The sequence below is a fragment of the Balaenoptera physalus genome, assembly GCF_965194825.1.
Source record: "Balaenoptera physalus genome assembly, chromosome: 7".
Classification (NCBI taxonomy): domain Eukaryota; kingdom Metazoa; phylum Chordata; class Mammalia; order Artiodactyla; family Balaenopteridae; genus Balaenoptera; species Balaenoptera physalus.
Genome location: NC_138886.1, coordinates 117,237,642 through 117,254,086, shown reverse-complemented (window position 1 = coordinate 117,254,086; position 16,445 = coordinate 117,237,642). Strand labels below are relative to the sequence as shown.

The 16,445-nt window shown below is 36.9% G+C and overlaps 1 long non-coding RNA gene across 2 annotated transcripts in view; it reads left to right on the top strand.

The window, feature by feature from the left end:
- The window catches only part of LOC309664097, a 153,404-nt gene extending 139,513 nt beyond the window's left edge, over nt 1-13,891 (top strand). The window contains exons 5-6 of one of the 2 annotated variants that reach the window (XR_014265587.1): nt 6,854-7,027; nt 7,443-13,891. This is a non-coding gene — a long non-coding RNA (uncharacterized lncRNA). Of the gene's footprint in view, nt 1-6,853 lie in introns of both variants that reach the window. The other variant, XR_014265588.1, reaches the window with a different exon arrangement.
- Nucleotides 13,892-16,445: the final 2,554 nt, after the last annotated feature.

The following is a 16,445-nucleotide window of genomic DNA, read 5'->3' as shown; positions in this document are numbered from 1 at the left end:
AAAGTAGTTAACTGGCTAAGATGATTTTTTTTTTAGGTTTATAAATGGCATGTATGTAAAAGGACATTAAGTATCCTTTTTAAGACAGGGTATTTCTGGCCTTAGAATAACTGTACAGAGACTCAGAAAAAAAATGTCAAAGTGGTAAAGTAATAGAAGCTGCTCTATGTATAATTCAAGCAAAAAGAAAGCATCTTTTCCCAAATCACCACTAATGTACTGGTTTCCCTTGAATGACCCAGATAATTGCCATCATATTACATTTCATTTGGACTACGGAGACCTGACTTTTACATTTTGTCTTCTATGTAGAACACAGAGGGGGAAAAAAAGCATATGCACCTCCCTTTACGGAATTTCCCAATGAAATTGCAAAGGAAGTAACTCACCCAAAAGTTGTAGCGTAAAGCAAAGACCTTAATTTCTGTCGGGCCTCTGAAAGAAGACTTAACTACATTGAAGGCAGGTTTTTCTTTTTCTCTATTTACTGCCACACTATTTCCATCCATTTGGTGAGAGTCATCTGAGGGAAGCATTAGTGTTAATTAAACAAAAAGCAAAATATCTTTACAAGATTATAAATTAGTTTTAACACTTACCTGTTTTTAGAAGTTGCATTGCCAGGTCACTTTGATATTTCAGAAATTACTTCTCAAGTGTAAAAAAAGAATTTGAACCACACCATTGGTGTGATTTCAGAATGTTTTAGTGACTGAGGCTAAGGAAGAGTTATAAACTCTTTAAAGAGAACGCTGCAGCTTCAGACCTTGGAGGTGGGCTTGGTGCCGTGTACGTAACAAGAGTTATTACTCATGTCGGCTCTTCCAGGAAACACATGGGCCTTTTTTTGGCTGTCGTCACAACTGAATACTTGAATTACCCCTATCTGGTCTCTGATTGTTTACAATCTTCTCTTGAGGGTGCAGCACACTCCAATTGTACTTAAGACAAATAAATCTCCCTTCAAAGTCTTGGGAGCCCTTGGGCTTCGGAGCCTAAAGTGCAACTGACACAGCGGCCTCTCAAATGTAGGTATTACACTTTGTTTAAATTATAGAACAATCTAGACTAAAGAATGAACTCTATGATAATTCAGCTAAAGAAAAGTATAACCACTGCTAAAAATAAACTCCTCGTAATCACCAGTGACCCTTATTTATTTGCGGCTTCCTTGAGGATACACTGGGGAGCAGTGATTTGCGACGCCACCCCATCGCCAGAAACAAACAGACAAAGCAAACTACAGATAGAACTTTACTTCTTTTTTTTTTTTTTTTTTTTTTTTAAACACATTCTAAGGGAGCATGTTTTCCCCATCTACTGGCCTCATCTACCAACTCCACTTTTTTTTTTTTTTTTTTTAATAAATTTATTTATTTATTTATTTATTTATTTTTGGCTGTGTTGGGTCTTCGTTTCTGTGCGAGGGCTTTCTCCAGTTGCGGCGAGCGGGGGCCACTCTTCATCGCGGTGCGCGGGCCTCTCACTGTCGTGGCCTCTCCCGTTGCGGAGCACAAGCTCCAGACGCGCAAGCTCAGTAGTTGTGGCTCACGGGCTTAGTTGCTCCGCGGCATGTGGGATCTTCCCAGACCAGGGCTCGAACCCGTGTCCCCTGCATTGGCAGGCAGATTCTTAACCACTGCGCCACCAGGGAAGCCCAGAACTTTACTTCTTAATCGCACTGGTTAATTGGAATTTTTCAGGTGGCTCCAACTTAGAGACAAGTACAATTTGTGAGGTTCATGAAAGCTTACCCGCCTTGATTCAACCTTTAAATGCTTAAATTCCAACAGCTTCAAGTATTCCTTATTTCCGCCATGTATCTCCTCATTTCCCTAATGTATCATTTCCATCACAAAACTGCACATTTGGCATTTTTTTAAATCACAAATTATAATTCTGCACTAAAACTTGCAATAAATCAAACTGAGTTGAGCCCCATACATCTTTTGTTTGGCTGGAACTATTCTAGTGCTTAATGAAAGTTGCTTTGGCTGATGCCTTAGTGCCTTAATTTGTCTGGCCACAGTGGTTGGTTTCTGTCTTTTCCAGAAAGTGGCTCTGTAGTCAGTGTTTTTTATTTATGTTGCTTCATAGCCATTGCATGCTTTGTTTTACTTGGAAGCTTATTTTCTTTTGGCTTTGCCTACCAGCAGATCATTTCTCACTTTCTGACTTTATCATCTTTATTATAACAATTTTGGGGGGGGGGAATACATGTGTCTGTATACCATCATCAAAACACTTCTTTTAGTATTTGGATTAATGCCAAGACTTTTGATAGACATTTCAAAATGAAGCTAATACTTGAAAGAGCCTTTCACTTAGTTGATACAAATGTTACCTTTCGTATGAGTGAAGTGTGTCATGCTGAGTAATATGGTTAATTAACATCTGCAGATTCATGTCAAAAACTTACTGCGGTCTGAACTTTTCATTAGTCATTATTTCAAGAGAATTAGTGGCACCCTTGCACTCAAGACATAACTGCAGTAACAATTAATTCTGGTTTATTTTTTGCTGTGGTTGGCTAAATACTCGTTGTGTTGACACTTCTATTCCCAGCTTGCTGGCGTATGTATCTGAGCAAAGGTAGTTGTATGGGAGATATCTGGGAGGGTATTAATGGCTGCTGAATTTAAGTGAAGACTATAATACAAAAACATAAGAAATAAAAAGACAACTTGTATACTGATTATCTTCTTTTTTCCCCCTTAACTTTAACAACACATTATCTTTTATATTTGGAATATAATTGAGGGGCAAGAAGCTACAAGAATTAGTAGAGAAATGCATGCTTAATAATTAATTTAGAATTAATAGAGAGATGCTTGCTCCCCGAGGCATTCACTTGGGACCTAAGAAAGGCTGTATTAAATCTAAAGCAAAAAAGCTACTCTAGACTCCTCCTAACAAATCTTAAAAAGAACGTTTAACAAGATCAAATTGATCCTCAAGGAATTTAACTACCTGCCCAAACAAAGTACAATACTTTTTTTTTGGCTGTAAGGCATGTGGAAGTTTCCCACCAGGGACTGAACCCGTGCCCCCTGCATTGGAAGCATGGAGTCTTAACCACTGGACCACAAAGGAAGCATACAATACTTTTTATTTTTTAAATTTTTTAAATAAAAAAATTTTGGGCCACTCCTCATGGCATGCGGGATCTTAGTTCCCCAACCAGGGATCGAACCTGTGCCCCCTGCAGTGGAATCATGGAGTCCTAATCACTGGACTGCCAGGGAACTCCCAATACTTTTTAAAGGAAAACAACAGAATTCAGGCACTCAATGTATTAGTCAAGATTCTCCAGAGAAACACAACCAATTAACCCACTTGACCTAGTTCACATTTATAAAAGATTACACCTAACGATGACAGAACACACATTCCTTTCAGATAAGTGTAGAATATTCATGAAGTTAGGCATATACTGGGTCAAAAAGAAATCTCAATAAACTTTGAAAGACTGAAATTTTATAGAGTTTATGATCATAATAGAACTAAACTAGAAATAAGTTACAGAAAGATATCTGGAAAATACAAAAATACATGGAAATTCAACAACATACTTTAAATAATGCATGGGTCAAAGAGGTGATCTCAAAGGGAATCAGAAAAATTTTTGAATTGAATGACAATGAAAACATCCTATATCAAATTAGTGGGATGCAGCTAAAATGGTGTTTAGAGGGAAATTTATAGCATTAAATGCTTGTGCTAGAAAAGAATACAGCTGTAAATCAATAATATAAGTTTTACTTTGAGAAACTAGGCCAGAGAAGAGAAAATTAAACCCACAAATTTTGCATACAATTTCAGGTGGTTTTTTTGAGTCCCATCATGCACTTTGGATTAAAATTCCCTGATCCTTAATGATATATCTTAGATTTGTATCCCATCCTAGACCTCTTTCTTGAGCCCCAGAATTTCATGTTTAAGTGCTTTCAGGACATCTACAGTTCAGTATTTCACAGACCCCTAAAAATCAAAAGTTACAAAAGGTAGTAAATTAACTCCTTCTCCCTCCCCCTTTCTTCCTCCCCCCCTGCCCACTCTTCCTTTTTCCTCTTCTAAACCTAAACCAACGAATGGTGCCACTACCCACTCAGCTGCCCATATATCAAAATCTTGGGTATCTTCCCCCTCCCTCACTCACACATCTAATCAGTCATGAAATCCTGCTTATTGCTTATTATTATCAATCACCTAATACTAAATCCACCTAAAACTCCCTCAAATGCACACATTTTTCTCCCTTTCTGCTGCTACTGTCCCAGAGTGGGTCACCAACATTTCCTGGGTAGATTATATAATAGCTTCTTCCTAACTTACCTCCCCCGAAGTCTGTCCTACACATCCACTTTCACTAGGCAGTCAGGGGGATATTTCCAAAAGGCTAATGTCACACCCTGTTTATAACCTTTCACTAGCTCCGCTCTGTTCTTGGGTTTAATTCCAGCGTCTTCCACATGGATTATAAGATCCTTCATGATTGGGACCCTACTTATCCCAAGGACCTTTCTCTCTCCTCCTGTTCTGCTGTTAACTTCCTGTTCTACCCATGATGGACTTCTCCCTGTCCCCTCAGTTTCATGCTTGCTCTTTCTTCCAGGCCTTCAAAGATGCTGTTCCTTCTGTCTGGGATATTTTTCCTAACTTTTTCCCTTTGCACCCTTATGTCCAATGCTCTCCACATTTTATTAGATCATCCCTATTCATTCTTTAGACCTGTAGTCTCATGGTTATTTCTCTGTCAGGTCTTCCCTGATCTTCCTTTTGCTGCCTTTCTGTCTTCACCTCCAGTGGATCAGTGTCCCTGCTGAGACTCTCATTACATTTTATCATCTGAACTGTAATTTCTTACTTGTGTATCTTCCCAACTAGACTGTGATATAATGTTTGTCCTTGTAGATACGATTGTGGTGCCTTCTTTTTGACAATCTATGGTCAGGCAGGAAGGATTCTGGAATTCTTAAAGTACCTGGGAAAATATATGACAAAAATAGTGTAGTATAAAGTAAGACTGGTAGACATTCAATGAATACTTGTACAATTAATATCCTTTATCTGTGGTTACATATTGTCATATGCCACTATCAAAACCTATGCTCTTACAGATTTTTTTCCTCTATTTTATTAACAAGGAAAATATAACTTTTTTGTTAATAAGTGTTGGTGCTGTGTTGGGTAGATTAAGAAGAAAAATTAAATGTCCATTGAGTTTTCTCTCAATTTTCTGTATATTTTATTATATTTTTCTTTCACTGAGAGGATTCCAAGCATAAAGTTATGGATATTTGCTTGAGAATCTATGATGCAAAGACCTCAGCATCCCAACTAAATGAAAAATTGATGGGTTTCATCTGTGCTAAGTCATTTTGCCCGCCTTTCATTTTTTTGTATTATTAAATTGTAATTGCCCATTCTCTCCGGCCTCTTTACCATGAACATTCAAATGGTCAGTACTAAAATTACACCATGCCATCACCAAATGTCCAGTACCAGATCCTTATTAGGCTAATAACAGATCCGTTAGAGATTAGAAGGGGTCAGTGTGCCCTTCTGGCATGGCTCTTGTACACTGTACTCTATGTAGTGGAAAAACAAAATCATTAAAATAAATTTATACACAATTAGTCATTAAACCATGTTGTAAACATTTGGCTCATTTAACTAGTCTTGGTTGGCTGGATTTGTTTGCCAAGTTACACTGATTAAAGTGGCAAAGAATTATGGGATGATCTAAAATAACCAATAGTCATGTGCTCATAATTTTAGTTTTCCTTATAATACGGTAGGAAGGAAATCAACAGTAAAATCAATGTGGTCAGCGTTGATGAGCTGTATTATTGTATCAGCCTTAACCACAAATATAACACCCTTAGAAGTGTTCTGTTCGTCCATAACCCTCCAGCTCTAAGGAGGAAAAGAGGTGTCAGTCATATGGAAGACACGTGGCTTCCAGGCATAATGATGTTTCACAGGTATTTAATTTCCCATACATATAGTATTCTAATAAGAGACTATTACCAACAGATTAAAGCTTTTATTTTTTAATAGATCTGAGCATTTTAGTCTGATGTGGCTTTTTTTTTTTTGGTAGTTTTTTGCTCATTTTGGTCAATGATCAGGTCATTGATGTTATTCACTCATTCATTTAATCCTTGAACTTTTATTTATTTAGTATACGTCAGGGAAAGTGCAGTTGAGGCTCCAGAGATGAACAACACACAATGTATGAAGTCGAAGGGGGTAGAGCTATAGGTTGAGGTGTGGTGCTCTTTGCATCTGTGTGTGTCTACGGGGCTCCCTTCTCTCTGAGAGGCTCCCTGGCCTCCATCTGAGGAGTCCCTTTGACCTGGTGTCTCTCTCTGGAGCCCTGCGGACATGGTAGGGGAATGCCCGAGGCAACTCTGGCTTCTCTGATTGGGATGCTTTCCCTTTAAACTATTCAGAGGATTTCATGTCTGGCTCTGGGTTATCATTTTTCCTCAAATAAATATTCTAATTACCCTTAGGTTTCTACTGATCTTTTACTTATTTTAGAAAGAAGCTTCACTGATGCATTACATTTGTTGCTATGTAATGGCAAGCAATACTGTCATTATGATTGCTACCATCTGTAAAAAATGAGGAGAGGAAAAAACATACAATAGGGCTGAAGATTCAGAGCCTCTCCCCACAATCGACAAGGGCTCATATTGGGACATTGCCTCTAATTTGGTCCAACCCACATGCTAACAGGATAGCTAGATTTCTCTGGGCTTTTAAAATTTTGTTTTGTTTTGTGACTTAAAGGTTTTTTGCTTTTCCTTCTGGGAATAGAAATATGTTTTCTTCCATTTTACAGGCAAACCACTTCAATAGAACATGGCTGGCAGCCATATGGTCATATATGAATCCAACAATTAATTTAGCAAAGAAAACTGCTTGTAACAAGTTTTGAATTTGCCATACCAGGTAGTACTTTGATGATAAATGAGGAGACGATTGCCAAGAAAGTGACAGTAACATTAATAAAAAGGTATGTTCCCTTTACTCGTTTAATGATAGTCAAATTGTTAGTTGCCATCTGTTTGAAGTGAAGTCCATGGCATTTGTAGGAGGTACTTAACACTTTTTACGTATAATTTTATAGCAAAAATATGGTGTTAATTTTCAAGCAGCTTACAGTCTAGTAAACTTTTGAATGAGGGCTTGTATTACCCTTATCTGGAACTTCTAGGTCTAGACTTTGGGTTGGCATGGCTTCTAGAACTGGCTTTATGACTGTATTTCACTACCAGTGATCTAGCCAAAGTTAGTAAGTGTGGAGTGGCTTAAAGATGGCAAAACAACACAAAGGAAAAGTCAAGTTAACTGAACACAGTAGAATCTCATAAAGGGTTATTAGGAATCTGGGGGAAGTAGCTCATACCAGTTTTTGTTCTATCTCACAGATCGTCTCCTCCCTGGATGGTTCCTGCAGCTCTGACGTTTGTAGAATCAAAGCTTTTGCCACCCAGTCGTCACTTCCCACACTCAGGGAGCACAGATGGTGCGCGGTTAAGCCCCTGTCCTTTTACAGTTCCTTGGCATCAGGAGTGGATAAAAGGGAAAGCAAAACTGTCAGGATACTGTGTGAATTTTGCTTACATTTTACTGAAAGATAACTGCTTAACCTCTGTCTAGGGAAATTAAATATTCCATAGCCTTGCATAGACATGTGAGGTGCATATTTATAGTTACATGAACACTATGATGAATATTTCCTCTGGAGAAATCTGCAACAGTCTGTTTATATTTAATTTTATCAGCTATTTTCGGTAAGGTTACTACTTACACAGTTAGATATTTATTGCATGTATCATAAAAATTTTGGTTGAATTTATGAACTGAAACGTGTGGTCAGGTTCCAAAATTATACTACAATTCAAATTAATAGGCTCTTATAGATATGATGATGGTTGCAGAACTATCCACAATGCGCCAACAGGTCTGACTTCTGGAAGGAGATATGAACATGTCCTTGAAATATTTTACAAGTAGGGATAAGAGGGAATCCTAGCCCTCCCCTTCATTATATGAGAATGGAATTAGCAAATAAAGGTTTTTTACCACTAAAATGTATATATAACGCTATTACATATTTCCAAGTATGAAGCATGACAGCCAACGGCAACCAGTAAAGTTGTACAAACATGAGGTCAGAGGAAAAAGATCAGAAATGTGTCCTAGCGTTGTTTCCTTTTGGTTCAGCTTTTACATGCACACGATTAATGCACAGGGGTCAAGTGCTAGATAGGGTTAAATAATGAGACTACCATTCTTTCAAAGCTGTTCTCCATGAATCTCTAGACTTTCAAACAGTTTGGCCTGGTGTGACTCTTTCAATATGCAGAAGTCATGACATGACCCAGGAAGTTTACCAAAACGTTTGTACTGTTTTATTTAGCCTGGTATCCAGTCTTCCAGGGCATTTACAAAACAGTATGAATTCCTTAGAGGATACCCAAAAGGAACTATTTACGTCAAGAGAGAGAAGCTTAGGAAAATTTTAGAAAAGGATTAAAATATGCAGTAAACATTAATTTCTCTGCAAAAACCTGTTTTTTACACTAATTATTTCATCTAACTTTGAATTTGAATTCAGACTTGGGGGCAAATAGTCAGATTTTATACTTCAAAACATAATCACTTTTTATGGCTACAGGAGAATTATTGTAATGGGAAGAATTTCTGATATGGAAGAAAATCACATGGTATTGTAATAGTCTTATTCTGATTTAACAGAGATACCCAAATTTAGACTCTGTTCTTGACTTGTACTTGGTTCAAACTCTTTAATTCTTTTATGACTATCTTCATGTATAAAATGGAAAAAGCAATAATTTCAACTCGTCTTTTGGAGCTTTTGTGAAAATTAATAAAATAAAAAGTAGAAAAATCAGTCTTGGTTAATATTTGTTTTGAGAGGCTAACAGAACAATGTGATACCAACATTGTATCTAGTTGCAGCCCAAATTCTTCAGAAAGCAGTAGCTAATTTTCAGTGATACTCCTGGACTTGTCACATCTTGGTAGGAATTTATATTGAAATGGGTTAGAAGAATAAACTTCAAAAGGATGAAGAAACGTCCTTCACATGCCATCAGAGTGTTCTGTCTAAAATGCAAAGTTTACCATTTTACTTCGGCGTTAAAAATTCTTGAATCTTGAACCTTAATATGATGGAGAAATCTTTATGATTTCTCCATCATATTAAAGACAAACATAGTATTACATGATGCAGTTTTGATTATCCTTTTCCAGCTTTGGTTACCATCATCCCATTATGTACCCTGTACTTCACTTATACCAAACTTCATAGAGCTCCCTGAAAGCACCAAGCTCTCCCAAGCTTTCCTGTCTTCGTATATGTTGTTCCCTCTGCCATACCCTCCCCTCCGTCCATCACCAACCACGTGAACTTCTTTTCACCTTTCAAAGCTCAGCTTATATCACTTCCTCCTTGTACCTATTCCTGACCTTCCTACTGCCTGAAAGAAGGCCATATTTGTCTTATGTCTGTCTCCCAAATACTGTGGGCTCCTGAAGTATAGATTACCTATTCTATATACATTTGTGTCTCTAGAGCCTAGCTCAGTGTTGCTGATTGAACAAATAAATAAAAGGATGAAACCTTGGTATGGATTATGCAGTGTCACTCTGGAAGCATCTGAAGTTAGGGACTCATAATAAATTAAACCACTCCACTCTTCTAAGGGTTGGAATCAGTTGAGAGATGGATTGAAAGATGGAGCCGAGAATCAGGCACTTGAAGATCAAAGTGATGGCTTTGTTGCTGACAAAGGCTGGGTTCCGTGGTTTAGGTATGTGGTAATACTGGTTTTCCTAGTAGAACTCAAGATTAGACACAATACTTTCTCAGTCAAGGCAGCTCTGGACAACCACTGACCACCTTTGTATTGACCACCAACTTTAGAGCATGACCAACAGTAGAACATAACACATGCATATGGTCAGATCTCAAAGAGGAAGAGGCGGAGAGCTGATGCAGACCTGCCTACTTTTTGTTCCAAAGCCATCAATCAGTTAAGTCAACCTCTCTCCCTTGGGAAAGAACTAGTGAAGGGGCAGAGCAGCCCAAAGTGTTGCTTGAATGAATGTCCTTCTACATGGGAACATGAAATCAGGGGAAAGTAAGCTTCCCTTATTTACCTTCTCCTAATGCTACTAAGGCTGTCTTTCCACATGTCCTTTCTCTGTTAATGGCATTACTCTTCCTCAGCGATTCACATATAAGTAGAGACACTATTCTAGTCTATAGCTCACATCCCCCAAAGAGTAATTGACGATGATCCCCAGACTATATTCTCTGTCCTATAATTAATTGCTGGTATCTTTTAATTTTTTAAATATAAAAGAAATACCTGATTACTTTGAAAATTACAACAGATTTAGATATATAAAAATAAGCCTCCTTAAAAGTGTCTTAATCTTCCAGCCTTTTCCCCTGTCTGGAGATAACTATTATTCATATATGTATCTCCAGACATTTTTCCAGACATTTATTCATGCTTAGACATAAAGGTTTTTAAAAACCACAAATAATAATAACTGATAGACATCTTCTTATGTCATATTTTGTTTATGTAATCCTTTTTAACATTCTATGAATGAATGTTTCATAATTTATTTCAGCGCTCCCCTCTTGCTGGATAGTTAGGTTGTTTCCAATTTTTTTACTACTACAAAGAATAAAGTTTCTATACACCCATCTGCCTTATTGTACCTGTAAGAGAGATTCCTATAAGTAAAACTGTTGAGTCAAGAAACTTGTGCATTGTAATTTCGACAGACATTTCCACATTGTGCTTTAAAAGTCTATACTAACAATATATTAAGTTTCCATTTCCCAAAATGTATGGACCCTGGATATTATCAGTCCTTGGAGTTTTTACCAGTTGAGCAGGTAAAACATCTTCTCATTTTAATTCCATTTGCTTTATTATTTATGAAGTTGTACATGATTTTGCAAGGTTATTAGTCTTCAGTACTTCCTCTTCTGCCAGTTCATGATTTTTGCCCATTTTTCTTTAGTTTAACTTTTTCATATATTATGAATTTTAATTCTGTTTCTGCTAAATATGTTGCAAATATTTTCTTACAGAAGTGGCTTTCTCTTCACTTTGCATTATAGTTAACCTTTTACTGACAGATTTTATTGCCAACATTTTCATAGACTAAATTCCTATATAATCATCACTCTCTTTTGGGAATTTCTATTTTGTTCCCTGATCTATTTATCTATTCTTCATACTGTTTCAATTCTATAGCAGCAGTACTTAATAACAATAATCTCTAATATTTATTGAAACTTTAATAAGCACCTGGCATCATTGTACTAATCTTCACAACTACCATATGTGGTAATTAACATTATTATCACCATTCTACATATTAGGGAACTGAGGTCCAAGTAGGCTAAGTAACTTGCCCAGGGTTACGAGCTAGTAAACAGCTGAGAATTGCCTATCCATGGTCAATTTTTTTTTTGTTTTGTCTGCATTGGGTCTTCATTGCTGTGTGTGGGCTTTCTCTAGTTGCAGTGAACAGGGGCTACTCTTCGTTGCAGTGTATGGGCTTCTCATTGCGGTGGCTTCTCTTGTTGCAGAGCACGGGCTCTGGGCACGCAGACTTCAGTAGTTGTGGCTCGCGGGTTCTAGAGCGCAGGCAGTAGTTGTGGAGCATGGGCTTAGTTGCTCCATGGCATGTGGGATCTTCCTGGACCAGGGCTCGAGCCCCTGTCCCCTGCATTGGCAGGTGGATTCTTAACCACTGTGCCACCAGGGAAGTCCCAGTCAGTGTTTTTAAACACTATACCATGAGCACTTTCATAGGTAAATAGAATGCATTGACAATTGGTATTGCAAGTTGTCCCTCAATGCTGTTGTATTTTACAATTTTTTTATGAGTTTACTCTAATGGGTAAATTTTATAATCACCTTGTCAGTTTCCATAAAAAGTTCTGTTGAGTTTTCAATAATAATTTTTTTGAAAGTTTAGATTACCTTGAGAAAGAAATGTCATTGTCATGGGCTGAATTGTGCCCCCCCTCCCCACTAAATCATATCCTGAAGTCCAACCCCTAGTACCTCAGAATGTGACTGTATTTGGAGACAGAGCCTTTAAAGAGGTGATTAAGTTAAATGAGATCATTTTGGGGGCACTGATCTAACATAACTGGTGAGGAAATTTGAAACAAGCAGATTCAGAGGGAAGAACACATGAAGACCAAGGAGAGAGGCCTCAGAAGAAACTAACCTTGCTGACACCTTGATTTTGGATTTCTATCCTCATAACTGTGAGAAAATAAATTTCTGTTGTTTAGCTGCCCAGTCTGCAGTACTTTGTTCAGTCACATAATCATGTCATAATTTATTGTCTTCTCATCTAGTGGGGTGTTATGACTTTTAATTTATTCAGTCCTTTTAAAGATTCTTCAGTTAGATATGCATGTTTTCTTCAAGACTACATGAACTTTTTTGTTAGTCTTGTCCCTATTCATTTTATTGCTTTCTGTTACTCTAGAAAATTGGATATTTCTTCCATTATATTTCTAATTGATTATTAATTGTTATATATTTATATTTTACCTGGCTACCTTACTGGACTCTTTTATTAGTTTTAGTAATTTTTCAGTTGTCCTTGTGTCTTAAGGCAGACAAACGTATACTATGCAAAGAACGGCAGCTTTGTTTTGATTCTTGATTTCCAACGTGTACAGTTCACTTTTCTTGTTTTATTGCATTGGCTGGAATGTTTCAAAATAAGCTTGAATAATAGTGATGATAGTGAGTGTCCTTGTCTAGCTCCTGATTTCATTTGGCAATCCTTAATTATTATATTTATCACAGGTTTTTATATAACGTTTAAGTTATAACTTTTCTAGGCGTCTTATTCTCTCCCTTTATCAACAAAAGTAATTACAGGACATGCTTTACCAGAAATTTTCAAAATAAACCTGTGGGTTTTCTCCTTTTATATGTTAATATGGTGAATTGAATGAATAGATTTATAAATTTAAACCATCTTTAAATTCTAAGAATAAGCCTGTGTGTTTATTGAGCATTCTTCTTGTAATTTACTGGGAGATTTGAATTATTAATATTTTACTCATGAATTTTTCAGAAAATGTGTGTATGGATAAACTTTCCAAGTCATTGTAGGACTGAAGATTAATTTGCCTAGATTAATAGATGTGAATATTTATTTATTTATTTATTATCAGTAAAGTTCTTTTAAGTTTACTAGTTGCCTTAATTTAATCAACTAATACTTCATTCCTTCTTAGTAAGCAATACGTTCGTGACCTTCTTAGAAAATTAGTGTAATATACTCAAAGGGGAAAAACTGGGGTTTTAGAAGTAGTTGGAAATGCTAAGACAGAGTTCATAAAATTCATTAAAATTACCATAGATGTGAATAATAATTTAATTTGATATAGAATTCTAGGCTCAAAATAACTTTGAAGACATTGGTCCAGTATAGTCTGGTATTCAGTATTGTAGAAAAGGAATTAGAGGCCAGTCTAATCCTCTCAGATTAGAAAAAACTCACAATTTGATGTGAATCACAGCAAAAATGGATTAGTGTGGAAGCTTTTAGATTTTATATGAGCTATTTTGTTGTGCCTTACTTTTATACCCTATATAGTTTTCACTGTAATACATCCCTGCTAGGTAGGATGAAGTGAGAAAATTACTGTTTCATCGTTTCATTCAGTTAGCATAATCTAATGAAAGAGCACTAAACTTGGAAAGAATAAGAAATTCTTACTAGTGAATAGGAAGCAGATTAAAGATTGTACCACTTTGTCAATGCAGAAGTGAGGCCAGAATCCAGGTCTCTTAATTATGAGATGTATGAGATTCCTGTTAGGAAGTTTGCTGGAGCAAAGAAAAATTGGAACTTTTACTCAAATGATAAAAGGGCCCTGGCAACCGCTCATCACTAGAGGAAAAGCCAACTGGAAATGCACAGGTACTTAGACCTTTGCTCGTTCTGACTATGGCTTGGTTAGATTTGGAACTTTCAACCTTTAAAAATATTTACCCCCTTTTTAATCATTGTCTACATATGTTTAAACAGTATTTGTATACATAAGACTCTGGAATCTCTATTATTTCCTGGGGATATTTAAAGTACTGATTTACACTAGAAACTCAGTTTTCCCGTATTTGTTGCCTGTATTCATTTTATCAATCTGGGAGTTATCTGTTGGACATGAATCTACTAAACTTGTGACAGAGATTACACCCACAGAATTTTTATTTATGAATAATTGGCTCCTGGATTTGTGAAACAGAACATGAATCTGATGGTCTTATTACAAGTTGCCCTGCAGGTTTTCATGAAAAAGAAACATGACAGTTTAAAGAGATAATACCTGTTTGATGAAACTGGTCATTTTGAAACCATATCTCTCATTGGCCATCCTGTTTCAGCTGTTATCATGTTAAATAATCTTGCATGTCCATGTGAGAGTCGTGGGAAGAAAAAAACAATTCCGAGTAAAATAGAGAGCTCATCATTAGCTCTGTAAGGAAGTTAAAGTGACTACTTTAAAGGATTGAAATACATAATGTAGAAGAAAAGATCTGACTTTGAAACTTTAGTGTAATGAATAACAGAGTGTATGGCATCAGATAGAAATATTAACCCAGAAAAATGGCATATAAGTTTTGTTATGCACTAAGTCTATTTATTGAGTAATCTAGAGCTATACACCGGTTGACTCACATACACACTGAATGAGGTGATTTAGGAATAAGGTGAATCATCATTTTTAGTTTGGGAAAAACCTTTTTCCAGTGGAGGCAGGTATTTTCAGAATTCATTGAAGTATATTATAGTTCTGCTATTACTGGGTGATCAAGTGCAAGTAGGCACAATATGATGTTTCGATAGTTGCTCAAAGTTAACAGTGACTCCTTTGTGATCAGCTAAGGTTATTTTTAGACCTAATTCTAGACAACTCAGAGAAGTGCAATTCTGTATTCCACATGGCAATGGCAGCAAAATTTGCCTTCGAAGACGTTGCAGGCCATTATGCAGGATTCCTTGTAAACCCCTTTCCCCATTTAAAAACCACTGAGAACAGAACCTCAAAGCAAAGGGAGGTCCATGGTATTTTCATTAGGAAGATCACACCTTATTCTTTTAGGAATTCTCTGTCTCTTGGTATAACTTGCTTGCCTACTAGTTTGTGGAGGGAAACATCTTCCAATCCTGAAGAAGCTTGAAGCTCCGGTGTAATTAACCACCTCCATCTCATACGCTGGCTTCTGTCCTTACTGAAACCACCCTACGTGTGAGCTTTTGGAACATTCCTGGGAGAACTCTGTATTTATTTAACTTGAAGGCAAAACAGCAACATGCTAAATAATGTGGTTAAAGTTGTTAAAAGCCAAAATAAACACTTATAATTATCTCAAGAAAAACGGTGTCAGGCCAATGCAGTCTCTATAAAGTGGACTCCGCTTGCGTCTTTCAGGCCCTACTGCACAATAGATCATAGTTAAAGGTCTGTTAACAGACCTCTGACGGCTGAGCGGGGTAGCTTGTGGTTTCCTTCGAAGCCTATTGGCATAATGTGAATTTATGTGTGAGGTGCAAATTGGCAGTTGCCATCTATTGGTGCTTTTGGCAGAACAGAAATCATACCGTAGGGCTACCAGCAGGAAGTGCATTGCTTTGAAATTACCCAGCAGGGTTTCTACTTGCTGCTCTTGCTGCTTCTGAGACAGAGGGCTTCCATCGTCTGGCCATGATTAAAATCAAAGTGGAGGCTTCTTTGCTGGGTGCCAGTAAACTTAGGTGAAAAACAGAAACAATCTGGAGTTTAATTATTTTAAAATGCAATGTAGTCAAGAAACAAAGATGAAAGCATTTTTGACTAATCTACCCCAATTATTTCACATAAACGGATTTGCTAAAAAAGAGACCCATAGAGAGAGAGATTGCCTTTACCAGAGACTTCATAACCTAATTCATAGCCATAAAATACATCTATGCCACGTATGCCGTCTCATGAAACTCACAGAGAAAAGTGTCCAAACATTATACTTTGGGGTGAATAGAGAAAACCAGATGTGCCTTTACCTTATTCCCAACTCAAGATGCTACATTTATATGAAATAAGCATGGAATAAAATGTATTGGCTAATTACTTACTACCTTAAAATAATCCATCTGAGGGAGTATCTCTGTGCTATAATCAAGATGGGTGTAATTCCATAGTAGGCTGGACAGATAATTCCCATTACGCCTGTAGTTCCCAAAGCTGGCAGGTTCTGGATTTCTTCTTTTCAGCTTCTCTTTTTTTCCCACGAAGAGTACAAAAGCACTAGTCATGAGTTCAGAGTTTGCTGTCTCTAATAATCCACTGGGAGAACATT